We start from the raw sequence: 20,184 nt of genomic DNA on the forward strand, positions 1-20,184 counted from the left end.
GTCTGACAAAGCAAATACAGACGAGGATACCAAAGCCCGGGATTCGGAGACAAACTCTGCTACTGCTCCAGGCGGGAGGGGCAGACCTCACTGAAGCTACTAGGCAGGGTCGGCGGCGATGAAATGGCTTAGCATCCCCTTTCCCACAGTCGGGGGCCTCGCAGCTTTAAAGCTTCGGCAGTGCCTCGCTTAGGACTGCGCTAGGGACCAAAGGGCTGTGCTTTTCCGGAGAGAGACTGGGTTACTGGGCAGTGAGCGGCGGCGGGAGAAAAAGCCCCGGGCCCTACACTCCAAGATAGGATGGCTTTAGAATGTTCCTCTCATACACACACACCCCACCTCCACCTGCGGCGCCCTCCTCTCCCCAACCCCCGACCCCCACGCCAGTCCTACTGACTGGAATCCTTTACTTCTGATGCAAAAAACATTCAGTGGAGTCCAGGGAGTTTTTGAAATTCTGGCGGAAGCTGCTTTATCCGTTGATTCGCCCCCAGGGTCAAACGTAGCCCCGAAGGTTGAGTTGGGGGATGCGCTGAGCTCAGCTTCAGCCTTAGAATTGCCCCTGAAAACCCCGTGGCCACATCCCGCCTGCGGTTCTTTACATCTGAGTGGCTTAGAAGGGGTCTCTGAGCTTTGCCCAATCCAGAAAGGGCCGGCAGGTGGAGAACTGTGCGAGTTTTTTAGTTTTCCTTTTTAATTTTAACCCCGGGCAGGGAAGCGTGCGTGCGGGTGGGCGGTCATCGCCGCTAACTGCGCCCTCCCAGGCGGTGGCCGGCTCCAATATGGGTGCGACGGCTGTGACACCGGGTCAACAGAGGTGGAGCACCTGGGCAGGAAGTGGACACCTCCCGTCTGGGGAAGGTTTCTGTTTAGGCGGAGGGCGTGGAGCTGCCCTCGGAGACAGGGCCTCTAGGAGCTGAGATCTGCAAGACCTTTTCCCCGCAGGTTTCGCCCGCCCGCGCGCGCCCTCCCCACCGCTCTGCCAGAGGCCACAGCTTTCCATTCATAGTATCAGAAGCGCTCCTGGGAAAACCCGGAATTTTTATCCAGACGGTCTGGTGGCATTGGGAAGGGGGAAAAAATCGTGTAAAAAAGTTGATCAAAGCAAAAAGGAAAAGCCCAGGTTAAACGAGACATTTAACAGGAAAGCCAGGCAAAGAATTTTATGAGGCCACTTTGCGGTGTTTAATTTCAGATTAAAAGCAGATATGACATAAACACATATGTGTGTGATTTCTCCCTAAATACTAACTATTGAAACAGAACTTTGTATTTTCGGAAAACCTTGCCCTAAAAAATTATTCCGATCTCTTCCTTCTCTTGTTGTTCCGCCCACCCCTACCCCTGCCATGTGTCAGGTCAGGAGAGACTACTCTCCATAGAGCACATTTTTCATTCTCAGCATCATAAACCCATGCCATGGAGAATCGTAATAAATTAGTTTCAGGAACAATATAAGTGATGCTCTAAAGCTGGGTCAGTTGACATTGGTCGATTTAGTAAAAACTGCCAAAGCTGTAGCTGAGTCAACCTCTCATACTTTCCTTTAGTTCACAGAGTCGCTTATTTGTCTGTTTAATTACCTGAAACCACTCCCTACTTGCTGCGAGTGAGAGAGGACTGGCAGTGTTACACTCGTACAGATTTTTCTAAGTTGAACAGACGCAGTGCTTCCTCTGTGCGTGTTCAGTCGCCTCCGATTCTGTGACTCGACTGTAGCCTGCCAGGCTCCTCTGTCCACAGGATTCTCCAGGCAAGAATACTAGAGTGGGTTGTCATTTCCTCCTCCAGGAGATCTTCCCCACCCAGGGATGGAACCCTCCTCTCCTGCTTGGTAGGCGGATTCTTTACCGCTAAGCCATCTGGGAAGCCCCAATACTTCCCTTAGATAATAACTGTCTTAAGAGTTTATATACTTCCTTGAATGTACTGTTATTTCCCTTATTAGTCAAAATCCTTGTGACAATAAAATTCTCTGGCAGAGGTTTTACATATTGTGTAAAAATAATTGTTGATACAGAATATATGATGGTCATTTCCTGGTAGATTAGCGATTCTACCACACATGGATGAGAAATTGATCATCCCAAATCGAACCCACTGACATTAGGGATTGTTAAAAGCGAAATAAACGGAGACTCTGGTTTCTCTGCAGGGAAATACAGATGTCAAATGGCATCAAAGTTTCTGAGAACAGGCATGGACAGTTTCTAACTCAGACTTTTCAGCCTTTTATGGGAACTGAATATTTCTATTTTGGCAAGAGTAAGACAACCTACACTCATTATCCAAGTATGTGGAAATATTTTTTGAGAATGACCATTGGTGATCTTTAAACAACACATCCTTGAAAGATTTGCATAATAAATACAGCCGGTTAATAGTTATTCTTATGCTTGGGCTGTCTCCGGAGGGTTTCCTGGAGCGGATTTGGACAGAAGGAGGCCGCTTTGGAGACCTGGTTTGCAGACCACGTGGGCAATGAGACCAAAAGAATGTGTTTTGCGCAAGTAGGTAGACCTAAAGAAAATAGTATATGATCTCTCTTCTTTGTTCTGATTTGTGAAACACCAACTACTTGTTTTTAAAGGAGCTTTTCAGCAAGAGATTCAGAAGGAGGAAACCGAGAAAGTTTAGTAAACCTGATCTAAAAAGAAAAAGAAAAAAGACCTAGCCCTTTGATCTCCCTGGCATTGTTATTACAGGCTTAAAATAACCGCCACCCCCCGGTCGGAAAAGAAAAACCTTAGGGATTAAGTAACTATTTATCTCATGAAGATAATTACTTGTTTGACCCGAAGTCATTCATTCCTGAAACCACGAAGTTAAATTGCTGAGATGTTTTTAAGAGCCACTGCTTCTGGCTATATCGCTTGGTTAACAAAAACCTGATCCGGATGACCATCGCATCTCTGGGCATCACTACTCCAAGTCTCAAGTTTGTGACGGTTCCTAGTGTGTGGGAGGAAGACAGGAAGTTTTCTATCAGATACATCTGTAAAGAGGTACTAAGTGACCGAAGCCACAGGTGGCGAGGTTAACCGGGAATGGAAAACCGGGCTCCCTCTACTTCCCAGAACTCTGGCCGAGCAAGGTGGTCACAAGCCGCAGGGCTGAAGTTAACCCCAGTGGCCCAAGGTGCAGTTTAACGAGATCGATGCGGCTTCCCCTAGTGGTGCGGCCACAGTGCTCTCCCTAGGAACCTACTTAATTCCCTTTAATAATACTTCCGGCCCTTTTCTGGACCTCATTGGCTAGGGATGAGAGGAGCATTCTCGGGTCAGCAGGCTTCTCCGCGCTACCGCCGGTGCCGAGGCACTGGCCCAGGGCTGACACCGCCCTGGGCGAGGCGTGACCTGGGGCTGGGAGGGGGACTGTGCCGGCGGCCCCGCGGGCCGCGCTTGGCCTCAGGCCGGGGGGATCCTCAGGAGGCGGGAGGCGGAGAGAGGGAACCCGGCTCCGATGGTCCAGCCGCCGTGCGCCTTGCGCGATGGAGGCCTCCGGGAGGCCCGGGGAGAGCCGCTCGGGTCCACGCAGGCAGAGCTCCGGCACTCGCCAGCCCGCCCGCCGCTCGCCCCGGGGCCTTGGGAACCGGGAAACCAGCGCGCCGAGGCGGTGACGGCCTCGCCGCTTTCAGTTTTCATTGAGGCAGCTGGTTACTGTTTAACATCCCCACCCACGTTTCAGTTTGTTTAGTAAATCGATCGGACGGTGAGAGTCAGGCCGCTGTTCTGTCGCCATTGAGCCGAGCTAATACTCTCCCAGCATATGGTCTAAAGTCTCTGCTAGCGATCCGGAAAAACAAACAAACAAACAAAACAGCAACAAAACAACATCCTTACGCCTCGTCTCCCCGATCACTCCGCCCCACCCCCACCTTCCACCTCGGCGCCCGCAATCCTCCTTCCCAGGCTGGGAAAAGTGCGGCCCGGGACCCCCGCAGCCGGGGCGGGTGGGGGGGACCTGCCGTCGGGAGATGCGGCGGCGGCCGCGCGGCTACGGCGACGCGGGAGCTCCGGGAGCCGCTCCGCGCAGGTGAGTTTCCCCGCCGCGCCCCCGAGCCCAGCGGCTGAGCCCCAGCCTGCCGACCCCGGCCGGGGTCGGACCGGAGGACGCTCGGTTCCCCTCCCGCGGCTGCATCAGGGACGCCCGCCCGGGAGACGCTGAGCCTTAGGACCCCCTAGGCCAGTCGAGCTTGAAAGCAGATACCCCGAGGCCTCCCACAGCCCGAAGTGCGGGAAAGAAGAAAGGGCCGGAGGTGAGGCAGCGGGGGCATGCGCCAGCCGGTCACTCAGGAAAAGGAGAAAATAAAGTTGGATGTGTTTGGTAGAGGAATTTTCGGTGTCGGCGAGTCACGTGGTTGCCAGGTCTCTGGGGGCTTTGGTGGAGTTGGTGTGTTTTTTTTGTTTTTTTTTTTTTTTGTGGCCTGGGGCCAGGCCAGGGCTTTGGGATATTCTATGGACCTCGGAGGTTTGTAGGAAGGTGTTTGGCCCTAGAGCATCACCATAGGCCTTTGCTCCCGTCTCAGCCTCTGCCAGTTCTCTCTTAGACACATTTTGAGAGTGGGTATCTTCAGGTGATGCCTCTGGGGCGATTATATGAAGAATGTAGGTGTATGTCTTTATGTCTGTCTATACATGTATGTGCATATATATATATATATATATAAAATCGTTATATAGAATTATATAATACATAATTCAGTTTAAATCACCTTAGCTTCCTTAGGGAAGAAATGTTCTTTGGAAGCTTGTTTAAACAATGTACAGGTTAAGCAATAATCACTCCATGTCTAACGGGAATAGCCCAGCACGTGATAAGATCTTCGAATTGAATGTAATGGGCTTCATACCTGATGTGCTGCTCTTCTAAGACTTGCTCTAAACAATTACAGGACCCCTCTCCAACAAGCAATCTGCCTTCAGTCAGCTTTCCTGCGAGGGCAGCCCTAGAGAATGCAGACTGCAGCGCTGTCCACTTCATGGGATGTCCTGAAAAGGAAACACTTCATAAATAGGAACATTTTCTGCTTGTGTTTTGTTACTTTCTCCTGCTCTCCGTTCATTTCATATGTATATTCTCTTCATTGGTACAATATTCTTCCCTTCCAGCTAGCACCAGTTTTTTCATAATAACCTTGTTGTCCCCACCCTCTCAGCACACTTCCCTCTGGTTTCATCTGTTGTGCTCAGTACTATCAGTCAAGTCACCTGATCTATTTATTTATTGTGAGTTTGAAGTCAGTGGCCTAGAAGGGTTGGTCTCCTCTCTGGTACCATTTGGGTGAGAAGGTGGAGAAAGAAGGTGACCAGTGGTGGTAAACTACTTATTTTTCACTTTTCAAAAGTGTAGGTGGAGGGCTGTTCTCTTCTTCCCATTCCTCCTCAGCTCCATTTATAGGCCTACAAATAGGGAATGTTTCTCATCATGCTTTGTGAAGGTATGTGTATGTTAGTCACTTAGTCATGTCTGACTCTTTGTGACCCCATGCATTAATTGACCAGGCTCCTCTGTCCATGGAATTCTCCAGGCAAGAATACTGGAGTGGTTTGCCATTCCCTTCTCTAGAATCAAACCCTGGATTCCTGCATTACCAGCAGATTCTTTACTGTCTGAGCTACCTTTTTAACTAGAGTGTGTCTATTAAGATCTCATAAGCATTTTATTCAGTTGTCATTTTAAGCATATGTGACAGCAGAAATTAATTTGGGGGATGACTAAGTTTTTTTTTACACTTGCAAATAATAATGCAAATAATAACTTTTCATTCCCTGTATCTTTTGAAAATTCTTGTTATTTTCTTTGAATTCTAAAAGTACTACTTGCTCAAAAAGCAACAAGAAAACTATAGTAAAATGTAAAGTGAACCCCCTTTCCTATTCCATTCCGTATGTGTAACTGCTGTTGAATTGGACTTGTGTTCCTTTATGTGTATGATAGTGGTGGTCGCAAAGTTGTGTCCGACTCTTGCGACCCTGCGGACTGTAGCCTGCAGTCTCCTCTGTCCATGGGATTTCCCAGGCAAGACTACTGGAGTAGGTTGCCATTTCCTTCTCCCGAAGCTCTTCCTGACCCAGAAATCGAGCCCTGGTCTCCTGCATTGACAGGTGGATTTTTTACCGCTGAGCCATCAGGGATTCCCTCCCATGTATAACCACAGGAATCTTTCATTATTTCAAAAAATTGGATAATGGTTCACTTATCAGTGTTCTGAAATTTGCTTTCTTGTAATATTTCTCAAATATTTCTCTGTCAATATATGAAGATTTCTTTTTAAACGTATCTACCTAATGTAACCAGCCAACCAATATCCCCCAGAATATTCACTTGGATTTTTCAGTTTCTTATTATTACAAAGAGTGATGCAGTGGTTATCTGTGTACATTGTCTCTGCAAGAATACTACACAAGATTTATTCTGAGAAGAGATTTACCGGTTCCAGGGGGATGTTCACTTTAAATTTGATGGATATTGTAAAGACCCTTCCTAAGTACCCACAGTGTCATTACCTTACTCTTGCCCACACTGGATAGTAATGATTTGTTTAAAATGTTGCCAGTCTGATTGTTGAAAAGTGGATTTCTCATTGACAGAGTTGGATATTTGGAAATTATATAACCAGCCCTGTAACATCTAACTTGGAGAGCTTGAGAATTTTGCTTTGAGAATATAGTAATAAAGTGGAAAAGGAATTAAATACATTTTAAAATATCACTCTTATTTTGAGCTTGTAAAAGACTGTATTTGACTCTATTAATCACTGTCCATTTACTGAATGGCTAGAGATACTGGTGCATGCTAAGTGAGAATTTCGATGTTACAAACATGTGACTCTGGTGAGCCTAATAGTTGCTGTTGTGATTGTGTGGCTCTTGACTTAAGTGTTTGCTACCTTTGTAAGAGGATTCACATCCCTAGAAATGAAACCTAATTTTAAGTGAGATATTGTCGTTTGGAATCCTTAGGCAACTATACATGCAAACAGAACAGCTGAGTGTACAGTGATACGTCATTGTTGGTACATGCATACATCCTTGCCGAGTTGCTCTGTCTACTCTCCCCACAGAAAATTTCCCCTATTGGTATTAATCAGCTTATACATAGACTCATAATGTGCTTCAAATATGGCTTCCTCTTACATTTGGGAGAGCTATTTAGGAATCTTAATAATACATATGTGTTTTGCTGAAACTTATTGAATCCTTAATACATGTTACATATTGTTCTAAGCCATTCTTATGAATTTTTTCTCTTACATTCTTTAAACAAATCTATGCAGCTAATACTAATATTCTCCCCATTTTCAGATGGGAAAAATGAGGCAGAGAAATATAAAAACTTGACTAAGGTCACACACATCTATAGAGGATCAAACTGGGGATTCAAGTCCAGGCACTGTGAATCTCAGCCATGGGAATAACCTTGGCACCTTCAAGAAGTTCTTGATTGTTCACTGTACAGGACTGCCCAGCTGAAGCGGACATGAGGAATGATACCTTGATTAGACCCCACAGGCCTTGCCATATCTGCTTATTCTTGACTAAGTATTCCTGGGGGAAAGCACTTCTAGGTCACAAAAGTCTGTAAGGAACAGCAACAACCCTGCTCCATGTATGCATAGTTGCATGTTTATATAAGGAACTTTGAAACTCAGTACTATCTTACCCATTCATCATGGATAACCTTAAAGAAAAACTTTCTCTTTACAATATGGCCTTCTGTTGTTGTTGTTTAGTGGCTAAGTTGTGCTTGATTCTTTGAGACCCCATAGACTGCAGCGTGCCAGGCTTCCCTGTCCTTCACTATCTCCCAGTTTGCTCAAATTCATGTCCGCTGAGTCAGTGATGCCATCCAACCATCTTATCCTGTGCTATACTTGTACTTCCTACCTTGTATTTGATACATAAGGAGACAGAATGCTCTCTCTATGGGAGAATTAGCTCATAGCTTCTGATATTGTGTTGCTATGAAAACCTTTGGTTTGTATCAAGATGACCTTATGGAAAATGCATAGGGAATTAATTTTTGTCTTTTTTTGTGTGTGTGATTCTCTTAACATTTTGGGGGACCTGCAGGTCTTTGAGGATGACCACCTCATGGGATGTAAGCCCAGAGAGACTGCTTTGTTGTCACATAGGGATGCTTCTATTCCTGCCCAGCTGTTTACTAAAAGAGGGACAAAAGCTGGGGCACTCAGGCAAGTTAACCTCTTTGAAGCCTAGTTTCCTCATTTTTGAAGTATATGTGACTATACCATCTGTCTCATAGAATTCATATAATGATTATATATGTTAATAATACATGTAAACATTTAGACCAATGCCTGGCATATACTAGGTACCTGACATGTATTCTGTGTTGCTGTTATTGTTGTGATAGAATGCGATAATTCATCTATAATGCTACTTGATTGTTGTGAATAAGTTAACAAGTGTCATCCTCTTTTATTGACCCTCTCTCTAAAGGAATTATACATAGGGGCTTCCAAGGTAGCTCAGCAATAAAGAATCTACCTGTCAATGCAAGAGCCTCAGGAAATGTGGGTTCAATCCCTGGGCTGGGAAGAGCCCATGGAGGAGGAAATGGCAACGCACTCCAGTATTCCTGCTGGGAAAATTTCATGGACAGAGAAGCCTGTCAGGCTACGGTCCATGGAGTCGCAATGGGTCGGACACAACATCAGTGATGGAGCACACACACAAATTGCATAAGACTTCAAGAGTTTTATGGTGGCCCTTGCACCCCTGGCCACCCCCTCTAATAGGCCTCAGAGATCAGTGATGAGTAAGAGACACAGTCCCTGAATTCATGAAGTGCTTAGGTGAACAGTGTAGACAAGGAACATCCCGAGTATCTAGTTCAGTGGCTAGAACATGGGCTGAGGAATTATCAAAACTTTGATTCAAATCTCAGTTTTGCCCTCTGCCAGCTGTGTATCCCTGTGTGCCGCTTAACATTTCTGTGCCTCAGTTTAAATAGTTTTAAAGTAAAAATAACAGTCTTTATTCTTAAAGTATATGTGGATTAATTCTTGTATTACTTAAGTCAAGCATTTTATTTGTTGAACATTTGACCCTTTCTCTGCACTCTATTTCAGTATAGAAAAATCACATTTTAGATGATAGTGAAAAATTGTTATAGACATCTAGATAGTGAATTCCCATCTCATTTAAAAGTATCTACTGATACCACTATCTAGGTCTGGTAATTTAGTATTTTTTAAAATATGTTTAATCTTTTTCTATTGTCTCTCTTGGCTTGCCTAGTGTGTTGTACTTTGTGTGTGTGCTTGGTCAGATTATGGAGTCTGTCCCAGTATTTTTTTTTTTTTTCCCTTTTGCTTTTCTTGTTTCTGACATTATGGCTATAGTTTGCAAAGAAAGTTTGTATTTTAATTTAAGTGGAATGGAATTATATGCACTGTACTAGATACCTGGAATGTTGCTGCTAAGTTGCTTCAGTCGTGTCCGACTCTGTGTGACCCCATAGACGGCAGCCCACCAAGGTCCCCCGTCCCTGGGATTCTCCAGGCAAGAACACCTGGAATAGGGGCATAAGTAAATCAGTGTCTCCACTCTCAAACATAGATAATCTACTTGGAAGACAAACACATATAACCATCTATAACATAGAGTGATAACTCTTATATTAGTGCAGTAAATAGAAATACCATGGAAAAGGGAAACACAAACGATAACATTTAGCTTGAATGTCCTAGAGAGATTTCATGGAAGAATAAGTGGTTTTCCGATTAGCTCTTGCTGAATAGAGAATAATCAGAAGGGGTTTGGGGCAGAGGAGATTACATTTGAAATAAGTGGAACGGCAAGAAATGAACTGGGGAAGGAGCACTGAGCCATTCTGACAATCCTGAACGTGGATAACAAAAGTTTGAGCTACGTCCTGTAGGTAATGGGGAGCATCAAAAGTCTATAAGTAGGTTGAGTTAGGAAAGCTTTCTGTCTCCTTTTTCTTTTTTAAAATTGATTGGCAACATTTTGGAGGCTGGATCACAGAGGCACAGATAAGAGACAGGAGACTTGTAGGAAGCTTTCTCAATTGCCCAATGGAAAGGAGATATGAAGAGGATAACGTAGACTTGAGAGATCTTTTGAAGCTCCTTCAGTTGACTTTAAGAACTGTAGAATAAGGACGATGAGACAGTATGAAGGATTGAAGCAGACCTTAAATCTTTAGGGTTGTACAGGAAGCTTTGATTTGATCATGGTCATTATAGATCTGTAGTTTTTCAACTATTATAGTCCTAAAAATTGTCCATATTTTAAAACCTAGCTTGTATGGCAAAACTAAACCTCATTTGGCCATTTGAGCCAGATTGTCAAGTACTTAGGAAGAAGATTGTTTCCCTAGTTTGTTCTCTTGTCTAGAAGATTTGTTTCTCTAGCGAAGGCATTACTATTTTTAATGTGAATTTTTGCAGTAACCAACTGTTCTTCCTTCCTGGTTAGTCTTAACTCCAGTTATTTCTCATGATAGTGGTTAGAATGATATAGAGAAAACAGGTCTGACATTGTCTTTTTTCTTCTACTTAAAACCATTCATTCACTTCCTAATACCCTTATCATGAACTCCAAGTGTGTTTACATCAGTAGACCCTGTGTGACTTGGTCTGGATTTCCACTCCAAGCTTCATCTCTCTTTTCTTGACATCTCTGTAGTTTTTAGTGGAAATCTCTTCTGTTTCCTCAAAGGCACCATGCTCTGTACCTTCAAAAGTGCTGTATCTATTGTTTGGAAAACTCTCTGCTGTTGTCATCATCATTTCCCTCCCTGCCTTCTAGTCACCTTCCACCTTTCTTGTGGGTCTTTGCTTAAATACCACCTCTCCTGACCTCCTGCCCCAATATACCAATTTAGTTCTATCTTGTTCTTTCCCTGTCATATTTACCACCTTCATCACACACTGTGGTTGCATGTTTGATGATGATTCTCTTAGGCTCGAGTGTTAGACCTCTGAGAATAAGAAATATGTTATTCTTGCTCACTTCTTTATTTGGGCATTTAGTTGAGGTTCAATGAGCTTGTGTTCACTGAATGAATCAGTAGCTTTAATGGAGATTATTGTTCAGTTGCTAAGTCATGTCTGACTCTTTGTGACCCCATGAATGCAGCATGCCAGTCTTCCCTGTCCTTCAATATCTCCTGGAGTTTGCTTAAATTCATGGCCATTGAGTCAGTGATGCTATCTAACCATCTCATTCTCTACTGCCCCCTTCTCCTTTTGCCTTCAATCTTTCCCAGCATCAGGGTCTTTTCCAGTGAGTTGACTCTTCACATCAGGTGGCCAAAATATTAGTTCTTCATCTTCAGCATCAGTTCTTCCAATGAGTACTCAGGGTTGATTTCCTTCAGGATTGACTGGCTTATCTCCTTGTAGTCCAAGAGACTCTTAAGAGTCTTCTGTAGCACCACAATTCAGAAGCATCAGTTCTTCAGCCCTCAGCCTTCTTTATGGTCCAACTCTCACATCTGTACATGACCATGGGAAAAACCATAGCTTTGACTATACAGACCTTTGTTGGCAAAGTGATGTCTCTGCTTTTTAAATACATTGCCTTGGTTTGTCATAGCTTTTCTTCCACGGAGCAAGTGTCTTTTAATTTCACAGCTGCAGTCACTGTCGACAGTGATTTTGGAGCCCAAGAAAATAAAATTTGCACTGTTTTCATTTTTTTGTCATTTATTTGCTATTAACTGATGAGACTGGATGCCATGATCTTTGTTTTTTGAATGTTGAGTTTCAAACCAGCTTCTTCACCCTCCTCTTTCACCCTCATCAACAGGCTCTTTAGCTCCTCTTCACTTTCTCCCATTAAAGTTGTGTCATCTGCGTATATCAGGTTGTTGATATTTCTCCCAGCAGTCTTGATTCCAGTTTGTGATTCATCCAGTCTAGCATTTTGCATGATGTACTCTGCAAGTTAAATAAGCTGGGTGGCAATATACAGCCTTGAAGTACTCCTTTCCCAATTTTCAACCAGTCAGTTTTTCCATGTTCAGTCTAGCTGTTGCTTCTTGACCTGCATATAGGTTTCTCAGGAGGCAGGTAAGGTGGTCTGGTATTCCTCTTTAAGAAGGAATGTGAAATATCAATAGTAGAATTAAAACATTTGTTGAGAACCTAATTTTCAAGCTAGATTCTATTTTGGGTATTAAGCAATGACTGGAAATTCTCTGCTAACGTTTTCATGTCTGGTTAGGGATATGCCTTAAAGAATAACTGCCCATTATTATAAGGGTAAGTTTTGAGTGCTGGAGAAGTATTGTAGTAACGTAGCAGAAGGCCCACTAATTTTTCCTGGATTAGGTTATGCAGGATGTATGAATTCTTTATTTTTAAGTCAAGGGATATAATTTATTGATATTGAGGTATAATTACATTGAGATAAGTATACTACTGTAGGCAGGAATCCCTTAGAAGAAATAGAGTAGCCATCATGGTCAACAAAAGAGTCTGAAATGCAGTATTTAGATGCAATCTCAAAAACAACAGAATGATCTCTGTTCGTTTCCAAGGCAAACCATTCAATATCACAGTAATCCAAGTGTATGCCCCAACCAGTAATGCTGAAGAAGCTGAAGTTGAACGGTTCTGTGAATACCTACAAGACCTTTTAGAACTAACCCCCCAAAAAGATGTCCTTTTCATTATAGGGGACTGGAATGAAAAAGTAGAAAGTCAAGAAACACCTGGAGTAACAGGCAAATTTGGCCTTGGAATACGGAATGAAGCAGGGCAAAGACTAATAGAGTTTTGCCAAGAAAATGCACTGGTCATAGCAAACACTCTCTTCCAACAACACAAGAGAAGACTCTACACCTGGACATCACCAGATGGTCAACACCGAAACTGGAAATAGAACTGCCTTATGACACAGCAATCCCACTGCTGGACATACACACTGAGGAAACCAGAATTGAAGGAGACATGTGTACCCCAATGTTCATCGCAGCACTGTTTACAATAGCTAGGACATGGAAGCAACCTAGATGTCCATCAGCAGATGAATGGATAAGAAAGCTGTGGTACATATACACAATGGAGTATTACTCAGCCATTAAAAAGAATACATTTGAATCAGTTCTAATGAGGTGGATGAAACTGGAGCCTATTATACAGAGTGAAGTAAGCCAGAAAGAAAAAAATATATTTTTAACTGAATAGCATAATATTGTATGGCTATGCCGCAATTTGTTTATTCATTCACCTATTGATAAACATCTGAACTGTTTCTAGTTTTTGGTTCTTACAAATAGAGCTGCTCTGAACCTTCTTTTAAAAAGAGTCAGTGGGGATAAATGCTTTCATTTGTTTTATGTAATTACCTAGCAGTATAATGGCTAAATCTTATGGAAAAAACAGGTTTCCACAGTAGTTGTACCATTTTATGTTCCCGTCAGTAATGCTTGAGTTCCAGTGTCCTCACATCCTTAAGAACACCTGGTATGATCAGTCTTTTAATTTTAGGTATTCTGAACAGTATCTGATGAGATTTCACTGTGATTTCAATTTACATTTCCCTGATGGCTAATGATGCTGAGCATCTTTTCATGAGCTTAGGTACCATTAAGCTGCTTTCTTTGGTGGTTCAAACCTATGCATCTGTGCCCCCCCACCCACCCATCTTTTTGTCATTTTATTTATTTATTTTGACAGTGCTGCATGACTTGTGTGATATTAAGTCCCCTACCAGGAAACAACCCTGACTCTTGGGAGTAAAAGCATGGAGTCCCAACCACTGGACTGCCAGGGAATTTCTCCCCCATCCATCTTTTTAAAATTGAGCAGTTTGTCTTATTATTATTGAGTTGTAAGAGTTCTATGTATATTATAAGTTCTTTTTCAGATATGAGATTTTAAAATATTATCTCCCTAAATGAACTTACTTTTATACAAGGGGTAGGATTTGACTGAAAGAAGAATAAAGGATATTTTAGTCTTAAATAGGAATAGCATTGATTTTGTAGTTTCATGAGGCTACAGTGTAAAACAGAAAAAGATGATAGAAAGTGAGTTCACGAAAGTAAGAAGAAACCTGAAAATAGAGGCTTTTTGATGTCATACTATGGAATTTAGATTCTGTGTGTGTGTGTGTGTGTGTGTGTGTGAGATAGCACTAACATTAATAAATATCTGTACAATAACAATGTTGATGATACTTGAACTTCACAGTTTATAAAATTCGTTCATATGCAGAATTTGTAATGTTTCCCTCTACATTATTTGTCTTGTGACAAACATGAAAAGATACTGAGAATGGAAGATAAGTGTGCTGCTAAGTCACTTCAGTCGTGTCCGACTCTGTGCGACCCCATAGACGGCAGCCCACCAGACTCCCCTGTCCCTGGGATTCTCCAGGCAAGAACACTGAAGTGGGTTGCCATTTCCTTCTCCAATGCATGAAAGTGAAAAGTGAAAGTGAAGTTGCTCAGTCGTGTCTGACTCTTAGTGACCCCACGGACTGCAGCCTACCAGGCTCCTCCGTCCGTGGGATTTTCCAGGCAAGAGTACCGGAGTGGGGTGCCACTGCCTTCTCCAGGGAGATAAGTGTACACAATGTTAAATATGGGTTTTGGGGTTTTGAGCAAATGTTTTTTTGGCTTGTGTGTGTGTGTACATTTAATGTGTGAAAGTGATAGCTGGGTTGATCTGCAGGGACAGGCGAATGAACACTTAACAGTGTTCAGTGTTCAGATAGGGAGGGACAGGGTCCTCCTGAGCTCCCTTAGATGGTACAGTAGACCCTGATAGAGGTTGGGGATTGTATAATTGTAGTGTTAATACTTTGAAAATGACCTTTCACAGTTACCATAGAGTGATTTGACAAAATTGCCAAAATCTCAGATGATTTTCTAGATTCTGTAAACATTCTACTGAATAAGGAATTGCGGTTGTCTTACATGTGTATAAGTTAATCTGCCAAGGTAGAAAAAAAACAGTATAATCAAGTTGTTCATTTTTGAATTTTAATTTTTTAGTTCCTCATGAGAAGTTCAAAGATAATGGAAAGCTCTCAAACATAATCCCCTCATTCCGTATATTCTCTTCCCATTGTCCTGCTCCTGGCTTTGCCTGCTTCCCTCTGCCTCTCAGGTTTGGTTCTTCTGCCTTGTAGACGTCCATCTTCTCATTGTATCGTCACATGTTCTTCCCTTCCCGAGTGATGGTATCTCAATCTCTTCTCATAAGGACACCAATCATATTGGATTAATGGAGGATGCACCCATGGGGACTCATTTTATCTTAACTACTCTTTAAAGGGCCTTCCTTGGTGGCTCAGACAGTAAAGAATCTGCCTGTAATGAGGGAGGCCCAGGTTCCATGCCTGGGTCAGGAAGATCCCCTGGAGAGGGGAATGGGAACCCACTCTAGTATTCTTTCCTGAAGAATTCCATGGACAGAGGAACCTGGCAGGCAACAGTCCATGGGGTCACAAAGAGTTGAACAGGACTGAGTGACTGACACTTTCACTTTCACTCTTTAAAGCTCCATCCCCAAATACAGTTATATTCTGAGGTACTAGAAGTTGGGACTTATAAAGTTTGAGGGTTGGGGAGATACAATTCAGTTCAAAGCAGCAGGGTAACAAAGTATTTAGTTTTATTATAATCTTAGATATTCAGATCTTCCTTAAGGCTCACGTATATTTTTGTTTTAGTCTCTAAATTAAATCAACTGAGTCCAAAACCCAAATCATTTATGTTGATCTCTAAAAAGCCTTCCTCTCTCTACACTTCCTCTCATCTATGTTCTGGTCCCTTAATGTTTCCTCCCTTTTGAGCAGTCCCTCTGGCCAGGACAAATGGCACATATTATGGGAGTAACTTGAGGTGGTATCTCAGTTCAGTTCAGTTCAGTCGCTCAGTTGTGTCTGACTATTTGCGACCCCATGAATTGCAGCATGCCAGGCCTCCCTGTCCATCACCAACTCCCGGAGTTCACTCAGACTCACGTCCATCGAGTCCGTGATGCCATCCAGCCATCTCATCCTCGGTCGTCCCCTTCTTCTCCTGCCCCCAATCCCTCCCAGCATCAGAGTCTTTTCCAATGAGTCAATTCTTTGCATGAGGTGGCCAAAGTACTGGAGCTTCAGCTTTAGCATCATTCCTTCCAAAGAAATCCCAGGGTTGATCTCCTTCAGAATGGACTGGTTGGATCTCCTTGCAGTCCAAGGGATCCTCAAGAGTCTTCTCCAGCACCACAGTTCAAAAGCATCAATTCTTCAGTGCTCAGCCTCTTCACAGTCCAACTCTCACATCCATACATGACCACTGGAAAAACCATAGCCTTGACTAGATGAACCTTAGTCAGCAAAGTAATGTCTCTGCTTTTGAATATACTATCTAGGTTGGTCATAACTTTTCTTCCAAAGAGTAAGCGTCTTTTAATTTCTTGGCTGCAGTCACCATCTGCAGTGATTTTGGAGCGCAAAAAAATAAAGTCTGACACTGTTTCCACTGTTTCCCCATCTATTTCCCATGAAGTGATGGGATGAGATGCCATAATCTTCGTTTTCTGAATGTTGAGCTTTAAGGTCACTTTTTCACTCTCCTGTTTCACTTTCATCAAGAGGCTTTTTAGTTTCTCTTCACTTTCTGCCATAAGGGTGGTGTCATCTGCATATCTGAGGTTATTGATATTTCTCCCAGCAATCTTGATTCCAGCTGTGCTTCTTCCAGTCCAGCATTTCTCATGATGTACTCTGCATAGAAGTTAAATAAGCAGGGGGACAATATACAGCCTTGACGTAGTCCTTTTCCTATTTGGAACCAGTCTGTTGTTCCATGTCCAGTTCTAACTGTTGCTTCCTGACCTGCGTACAGATTTCTCAAGAGGCAGGTTAGGTGGTCTGGTATTCCCATCTCTTTCAGAATTGTCCACAGTTTATTGTGATCCACACAGTCAGTGAATAATATATAGAAAGAAAATCTTCTCTGAATAATCTAGAGATATGTTTGATATTAAAAAATATATATTCCTATATCTGTTTCATATGTTTATACTATTTCCACATCTTGGCCTTTGAATAATGGGTATGTTTGGGTTAAGTAGCCATAGAAGGAAGTCCTCCGGGTGTGCATGTCTGTGTCACTGAGACTATCAGAAGTCAAAGAACAAAGCCAAATTAAGCTGAATTCCAAAGAAGGGCAGAGAACATGTTTGCAGTTTTGGAAAAATATTTTAATGTGTCTTTCATTCAGACTTATTACTCCCTACTGGGTCTAGGACATTGTGTAGACATTTATGCCTCACTTTAATTTGGTTATATAAAAGCATGAAAATAATAGAGAAGTATATACAATAATTCAGAGACTGCTAAACTGTGTATCTCTTGAGTTAATGGAAAAGAGACATACAGCAAAGCACCATTCATGCTGATAGCAAAAGTGCCAAAATGTCAAACTAATTTTGAGGGATGCTCTCAATGGTCCAGTCTCCTCTCCCCTGGTTGAAAGAGATAAACACATTCAGCCTTTTAGGTTCAAAGGGGCAGTTTCTGCATTTGAAGTTATGCATTAAACAGATTGTTTCAGAATTTCTCAGATAGAGTCCGAACAACTCAGATTGCAGTAAAAGCCCTATGATTCACTCTTGCAAAACTTTAATTTCACTGACAGTATAACTGCAAATCATGGGCGTTTAGAACAGTGTATTCACTATGGTGAGTCTATTTTAAAATTGTGAAAGATTAGTTGTACTATGTCTTTAGCTGTCTTGCAATAAATATCTTAGGGATAGTCAGTTCATTGATTTACAGAAAATTATCTGTCCTGGCATGGTATGATGTGTATAAAGCACTTCGGTCAGAAGGAGTTAGATAGCAGACTGAGCTACTGAGTAACACTTGACAAGTTAAACTTTTTGTGCTTTATTTTGCCCATTTCTAATCTGGGATAATAGCTCAACTATCTTCAGGTTCCTGAGAATCTTAAATCAGACAACATATATAAGATATCACCCAGCACCATTTTCTGGTATTTGTGAGTGACTTAATAAATGGACATGTGTGGGTGCTAGGTTGCTTCAGTCATGTCTAACTCTTTGTGAGTGAACTACATAGGTAATCTTCTTAAAATGTAAATGATAACATATCATCTCCCTGCTTAAACCCATCCAGTTGGTTTTCCATTGTACCAGAAATAATGTGCACGCTCTTTTTTGTCCCTTTGAGGCTTTTGAAGTTCTGGGCTCCTCCTGTCTCTCTCATTCTTAACTCTTGCAGCTCTCTCTTACTCCTTGGGTTCTAGCCATATCCAGATTTTCTCAGTTTTCAAAAAATGTCAAGTTATTTTTCATCTCAGGGCCTTTGCCTTTTGCATTCAATACTCCTTCGAAACTCACATCCACTTCCCACACATTAACATCACATGACTGTCTTCATTCTTTACTTTTCAGTTTAAATTTTGCCTCCACAGTGAGGTTTCTTAGAGTTTCCTCTGATTTGTAAACGTGCCTTCTTTCATATTTATTGTTGATTGGGGATAATCAATCAGTTCAGCTGGATGGGAGGTCTGAGCAGCAGAAGCCTGAGTGGACGTTGAAATAAAGGGTAAAACAAAAGGCTAGGAGAGCAAGAGAAGAAAGGCAGTCTGGGTACTAAGTATTAAATGAGGTTAAAAAAGAAGTCTGACATTATTCTATATATAACTTGAAAACATATTTCATGACATAATTTTTTTATTTGTATTAAGATATAATTATTACTAACTACTAGAGTTTAGAACTCTAAACAACACTCTGTGTAGAAAGATAATGCAACCCCATGTGTACTATTAAAAGTTTCGCCTTCCACATTACAAGTAAATAGAAATAAGGGAGAGTAATTTTAATAACCTCTTTTATTAAACCCAATTTCCCAGGTTGCCCAGTGGGTAAAGAATCTGCCTGCAATAAAAGAGACACAGGCAACAAGGGATGCATCCCTGGGTTGGAAAGATCCCCTGGAGGAGGGCGTGGCAACCCACACCAGTATTCTTGCCTGGAGAATGCCATGGACAGAGGAGCCTGGTGGGCTACAGTCCATGGGTTCACAAAGAGTCGGACATGACTGAAACGACAGAGCACGCATACATGCAGCCAAAGCATAATAATTTCAATATATAATCAATATAAATGTAAAAGTTAGGTATAGTTTGCATCATTTTTCATAGTAAGGCATTGATTTCTGGTGTATTCTTTAAGCTTTTGGCACATCTCAGTTCCCACTAGTCACAGCTCAAGTGCTCAGTGGCCACATGCTCCGTGGATGCTCAGTGTGTATTTAAAGGTTATTCAAAAGAGATTACCATCCATACTCCTCTTTCATCATGTGGGAGGATTTTTTAATTTAATTTTGTGACAATCTAACTGAATTGTTGGTTTTTTTTTTGTTGTTGTTGTTGTTTTTGTTTTTAGATTAGGTACATCAGCTTTCTGTTTTCAAAGACTTCTTAATAAACTTATGAGAAAAATATTTTCTCACCTTTCTGGAAACACAAAACCTATCACTTCTCTCTTGATTGTATTTTAAGAGAAGTACAGTTGACGGGGGTTAGTTTGCTCTGGAGAGCTGATGATGCTGCCAGACGCTCTGCTACTTGTAAGATTTAATTGTGGAGGAGTTGGCATGAGAATGGCACATGCCAGGGGTTGTCCAAGTGGAGGAGGCGTTGTTTTCACTTAAGAGCCAGTGGTCAACAGAGTACTGGGCTGCGACGCAGAGACTGTGGCTCAGTAGGTCTGGGCTGGGGTGGAGAATCTCCATCTCTGCTGCAGCTGGTGGAGGCTGTTACTGGCAGACATCACCTTCCCCTCCCCCCATCCTCTCCCCCTACCCATCCCATCCCACCATTGTCCCGAGCAACACTTTTCATTTCTTCCTAGGCTGGTGATGCCAACCCTGAAAACTTTGTTTCTGTTTGTGTGGAGGTGGTGGGGAAGGTCCTGGGGTGATGGTGGATGGAGGAGGTCACCTATCCATTCATAATAATGCTGTATTCCACTTGAAGAAACAAGGGGCAAAAAGAGTCCTAGAGGGGAGGCAGAAGAGAACCAAAGACAGGTTTCAAAAAGGAAACGCTTTTTTAAAAAATATATAAATTTATTTATTTTAATTGGAGGTTAATTACTTTACAATATTGTATTGGTTTTGCCATACATCAACATGAATCTGCCACGGGTGT

At 42.4% G+C, this 20,184-nt stretch overlaps 1 protein-coding gene across 1 annotated transcript in view; it reads left to right on the forward strand.

Moving 5' to 3' along the window:
- The first annotated feature begins 3,429 nt into the window (after positions 1-3,429).
- The window catches only part of HNF4G (hepatocyte nuclear factor 4 gamma), a 133,567-nt gene continuing 116,812 nt past the window's right edge, over positions 3,430-20,184 (forward strand). Inside the window, exon 1 of the mRNA XM_069600332.1 lies at positions 3,430-4,035. The gene's annotated coding sequence lies outside the window, so the exon portion shown is untranslated. The remainder of the gene's footprint in view (positions 4,036-20,184) is intronic.

The sequence above is a fragment of the Ovis canadensis genome, chromosome 9 (assembly GCF_042477335.2).
Source record: "Ovis canadensis isolate MfBH-ARS-UI-01 breed Bighorn chromosome 9, ARS-UI_OviCan_v2, whole genome shotgun sequence".
Classification (NCBI taxonomy): domain Eukaryota; kingdom Metazoa; phylum Chordata; class Mammalia; order Artiodactyla; family Bovidae; genus Ovis; species Ovis canadensis.